Source organism: Dreissena polymorpha, chromosome 1, assembly GCF_020536995.1.
Source record: "Dreissena polymorpha isolate Duluth1 chromosome 1, UMN_Dpol_1.0, whole genome shotgun sequence".
NCBI lineage: Eukaryota > Metazoa > Mollusca > Bivalvia > Myida > Dreissenidae > Dreissena > Dreissena polymorpha.
Window position 1 is genome coordinate 141,755,400 of NC_068355.1, and position 5,937 is coordinate 141,761,336.

The 5,937-nt window shown below is 32.4% G+C and overlaps 1 long non-coding RNA gene across 1 annotated transcript; it reads left to right on the plus strand.

Moving 5' to 3' along the window:
- Positions 1 to 2,571: 2,571 nt before the first annotated feature.
- LOC127853454 (uncharacterized) lies at positions 2,572 to 5,060 on the plus strand. Its single transcript, XR_008036616.1, has 3 exons — positions 2,572 to 2,620; positions 3,227 to 3,291; positions 3,919 to 5,060. It is a non-coding gene; the product is annotated as an uncharacterized LOC127853454 (long non-coding RNA).
- The last annotated feature ends 877 nt before the right edge of the window (positions 5,061 to 5,937 follow it).

Consider the following 5,937-nt stretch of genomic DNA (forward strand, 5'->3'; position numbering starts at 1 on the left):
ATTATTTCACTTTATGGGTTTTTGGTATATGTGTCCATAGGTAAATCGTACAACAAATACGCCGATTTCACATTTAGATATTTTAAACGGCGCAAGCGCTCGTGACTATTTTCGTTTTCTCTCTATTCCCTTAGCAAATAATTGTGTTTAGTTTTAGCGTTTAATATACACGTTTCAGTTCCAATGCCTTAACGACGCAGCCAGAGCTTATGAGATTTCACTTTAAACCCCTTTGAGGGCAAAACATTTGTAATGGCTTAATTTCTTATTATTTTAAAATAGTTCAAACAATAGTTTAATAGATAAATTAATTTGAAGACATAATTCAACATAACCAAAATCTGTTAACAAGTCAATTAAAATAACATACTTTTTAAGAAAAAATACTTTGTTTGAAGTAGCATTTCACAAAAACTAGTTTGAAATCCACAAGGATTCATGCGTTAAAATAACATGGATTTTAACCAATACCGTTTATCCAAAGATGTTTCTGTTTAAAAGGCTATCAACAGGGCTTTGTCATTTCATTATCTGAGTTGTGTTGAGGTTGGAAAAATATCACAGGTCTTAAATTAAGGGCTGAGTGATGCTTTGCTGATTATCTTATGTTTTCACTGAAAATATGTTTCTTAAGTAGTCACATATTAAAGAATTCTATATGCGATTGGTAGAATTGGGATAAATAGTTTCTATCATTTTTAAAGACAGACCGCCGGTCTGGTATGCTTTCTTTGTAAACAAGAGTCGCTCTGAAACGTGTATATGTCGTTTAAGAATTGAACGTAATCTGCGCGTTCTTGCTCTCGCACCATATTTTTCGAGGACGTTAAACTATGTCGACTTATGAACCTTGTTTGCGAACTTGTCACCCGTAGCTCCAGAGGACGATAAACTATTGTCACTAATGGAAACCCGTTTGGGAACTTATCACCCGTGGCTGCCAGAGGACGTTAAAGTATGGTCACTAATGAAACCCGTTCGCGAACTTATCACCCGTTACTGCAATTTGTTCTAGAGCAAGCTGGGCAGTTACATATCATTAAAGAGAACTGTTAGAAACCATCGGTTATTATTGTTCGCGTCGAATGTGACGTTTAATTGTCAAATCGCGTTTAACAGGTACCAGCAGCGTTAGCATGTGCAAATCATTTATGTGACGAAGGATAATTTACAATTAAATTCACGTCCCTGCTTGAGCTAATGCTTTATGTTCCAAGTAAGACAATTCGTTGACCTCTATTAACATTGTTTTTGTTTTACCATTGACAGGGGGATGCGTATTCAGGAGCTGACGGGGTTTAAGTGAGGTTAGTTGGAACTGAGTTCCACCATGGCGTCGTTATCATTATTTTGGCTAAGAAGTAGCTTGTGTGTTCTGGGAGTTTGGGTGTCTTCTGCAAGAAACAAGACCATTATTTGTCCGTTAAAATTATTTAAAGTAACGTGCACAATTGATAAATACATGGAAGAAATAAGTTATCTGACAATCATATACGACGAGATTCACTTTGTTTAAAACACATAACTTCGTATACAAAAAGTTAGCAGAAAATGTTAGGAACATATTTATTGGAATGATGGCATATATGAAAGAGGTTGTGGAACTTCAATTATTTAATCAAAATTCACATCCTTGTTTTAAAGGGCATTGTTAACAGATTTTTGCATTTCCTCAAATGTTCTTATATATGGTTGGTTACAAATCTTTAATATTTTGAATAGACTTAACTTATTTTTATAGAAAGAACACAAGTCGAAACAATGACGACGCTGATATTCGAAGCCGTGTCGTCATTATCCATAAGCGGATGCGCTACCACTGCGCCACGCAATCTTTCAGAGAAAACAATCTTTAAGAGAAAAATAATTGGCGTCGCACTGGAGTGCGGCGACTAGTATGTAATGCATTTTTTTTTCGCTTATGGGAGGAGAAGTTATTTTACGGATCAATGTGTATATTTTTGTTTTAAGAATATATTGCATAGTTGTGATTTTTTTGTTGTAAATTAGTGAAAATAAGTACTGCATTGGTGCCAATTACATTTATTACAATATTTATTGCCAATAATGAAAAGCTAATTGTTTTAATTAATAACTGATCAACAACTGATCACAGGGGAAAGATCACAGGGACTGGGCAAATACGCGAAACTTTCTGGTTTTGTATAAAAACAAAGCATAATCAAAATATATTTATTTTGTGGTGTTTCTAACAATAGCGCAGACTTTTGCTGTTCGAGTTTTGGTTAACGCGTATTTTCTTCATTTTTACAAGACGACAGCGATTACACGGTTTATTGCTTTATTGATAACCGTTACACTACAGGCATTATGTGACTGGGAATTAGATTTTGACCCATTTTGCGCTGACGTCGTTTCCATAATGACTTTAACTTGTGATGACCGTTTTGCGTACTTTTTCAACACACTTCTTGAGATAAAACAACAGTTTAATTTTGAAGAATAACCTTAACCATGGTAATTAAGTTAAGGGAACTTTTCCGTATTTTCTTATGGTTTTTATATGGTTTAAATTAACCTCAGCTTATACATTGAATCAATAGAGTAGGGCACAGTTCGACATTGTACATTTTCTGATAAACTTCCTGCTTTTTTATAGGTGAGTTTTTCTTACTATATGAGTTGTTTTTCTTCAACAAATTGCAAATTTGTTGGTAAACTGAATCTCTTCCATCAATCATGGTGTGTGTTGTGGCCTTGTGGGTGTCACAATGAGGATTTTAGACGATATTGCTATATCAAGTTTGTGTGTTTTACCCGAAAGTTTTCAAAATCCAAAACACTTCTCAATTTAACATTTGTTGTTGAACCTTTTCTATAATGAAAGTAATGACAGTTCGTTTAAAAGTTGTGTCCATATATTACCTTTCAGTATTATTCTATCACTTTATGCACCTTAAGATAAAGTGAACTGAATAGGGTTGTATAATCAACATTCAAAATTCCTTTGCAAAACTTTGTGCAATCACACAATAGCATGTAAGCAATAACAATATTATTCGAAGTGACTACACAATCAATGTGACAGCAATGTATTATGTTATTCATTCTAATTGATGATAATTATTAGAATAATTTTTTATGTGTTTCTGTTCTTGTCAGATGATCTAGTTTCTTATGTCCATATAAATGGCTGTGTTCATGATCAATTCAAAACTATTTAAATTCTTGTTTTAAACTGCAACTCTTCATTAATTTATTTCAGCCAAAAATACAGATTGAGCGAAAAGACATCGTGCGAACACCAAAAGATGTGCTCATTATTATTAGGTATGTTATGACCGTGTAAATAATTTAAAATTAACATCAAACTGAGCACCTTTGTTCAGTTTTCAACCCATAACCTATAAGCGCCGGCACATTTTCTATTCAGGAGGAGTGCTGGCCTATGAGGAGAAATCATTTACAGGCCAGTTGTTAATTTCACATGCCTCAATTTCAAGTGTTTTATCCTGGAGGGACATTGCATAGTAAATTCAAAAAGGGAATGTTAACATGTGGTTGATTTATGAAAGAGCAAAAATAGTGTGATTATCGCCTGATTTGAAGACATAAATGTGTTTTTTCAGTTTGGGAAAATATTTATACATATAAGCATACACAATGGAATTTTAATGTTGTATTAAAGACAGATTTCAGAGAGAACTATGTACAAAACAATAATATTTTCATCTTGTTGATATAAATTTATTAATAATTTGTTATGCTATTTTCGCAAAGATAAATTTCAACAAGAAAAATAACGATACAGATTGACAAATATTGCATGTTATATTGAATATAATTTCAATAAATTGTGGACAAGTATGTTGTCTCCATTGTGTGATGTATTATTGATGTGTTCGTAGAAGGTTGCTTATAAGTAATCAGTTATTTATATATTTTTTATCATTGCAGATCTTCGAAAATGCATTTTTCCAATCCTGGTGCAACCTGAGCTTTCCAAGTTTACATCTTACTGTCAGTTTGGACATTGTGTAGATGATAATATGGACAATATATTGTGTTGTGATTGACTGTTTTTTTAAACAGATAAAATGTTTTATTCCAGACTTAACATGTCATTTTTCATCAAGGGATAACAAAAATACAATTTCATTGATATGCATGAATTTGTAGTACATAATATCAACAATGTGTATCTTTTTTTAACAGTCTGTCATCCATAAGTGAACATGTTAAGCATGTTAAGTATGTTTAGGGAATATAATGTATACGTTTTTGTTGTTTCTGCAAACTAAGTCAGACACATGAAAATCTGTTTTATGATTAATGATGAAAAACTCACTCATAGTGATCTCACTATAAAATTTTCTGTCCAGTATAATAAATAAATTGAATTGTATGCCTGGTATGTGTTCGAAAAATAAATTCACAAATACTGTTGTAGTTCATATCGACATCAAGATATGTGATGTAAACATATGTAGTCATATTATGTATTATATTGTGTACATGTATATTATTTGTACCGGTAAACAAAAATTAAGAAGTGTAACGTTCAATATATGATGATGTGTGCCATTAAATATGTCTTGCTGATTGCTTTAATTTTGTTTAAGTTAAAAATCGTGTTTTTGAACCTATACATATGAAATGAGTGAATTTTGTTTTCTATCTACACTTATACTAAGTTTAATAATATATTAACTATAAATATATTGTTGATAACACATAGCATGTATATGCAATTGAAATGTACTGTTTCCATAGCAACTATAAAGTAACTAAATTAAATTTGTCTTATTAATTTTATCAATTGTTGAATAAACTAGAATTGCTAATTAAAAAAATGTCTGCCAGTATAAATGCACAACACAAATTGTATCATGAGCCGTTATTTATTTTAGTTTCAAATTTGTAGCTATACAAACTGTTCAATTTCTGAATACACACCTATTTCAAGAACATGTGCAAACATTTTTTTTTTAATTATAAACATTTTTATGATGTTCCATATCTGTCTAGGGCATTTTTTTATTTTGCTGTTATGATTTTGTCTTAAATTCTTTAATATGGTAATAAATATGAAAAAAGAACATTTTTGTTTCCATGGCAACCACGAGTATTTATGATTTATAATACTACAATTCATTCTGTATTTTGTAATCAATTATCTTCATCGACATATGCGAATAATGAAGTTATTATCAGCACGAACTTATCAACATAACATGTACTGATACTTATTGAATGAAGACGTCATTTCATTCAAAATGGCGCTATTTGGCGTTTAGAACATGACACATAAAAATTGACATAACTTCGTCATTTGTAGCTCTACTGGCCTAAGGCCAGAAGAGCTTATGGGATGGCGTGTTTTTTGTCCGTCCGTGCGTGCATGCAATAGACTTTTTCTTGTTTACGCGATAAAGTCCACAGTTTTCATCCGATTCTTTTCAACCCTATTGATTTCCAGGTCACTGAGTCAAAGGTCAAGGTCTACAGTGACTCGAAATAGTAAAATGTTTTCCGGATGATAACTCAAGAATGCTTTGTCCTAGGATCATGAAACTTCATAGGTACATTGATCATGACTGGCAGATGACCCCTATTGATTTTCAGGTCACTAGGTCAAAGGTCAAGGTTACAGTGACTCAAAATAGTAAAATAGTTTCCGGATGATAACTCAAGAATGTTTACGCCTAGGATCATGAAACTTCATAGGTACATTTATCATGACTGGCAGATGACTCCTATTGATTTTCAGGTCACTAGGTCAAAGGTCAACGTCACAGTGACTCAAAACAGTAAAATGGTTTCCGGATGATAACTCAAGAATGCTTACGCCTAGGATCATGAAACTTCATAGGATCATTGATCATGACTGGCAGGTGACCCCTATTGATTTTCAGGTCACTAAGTCAAAGTTCAAGGTTACAGTGACTCGAAATAGTAAAATGGTTTCTGGATGAT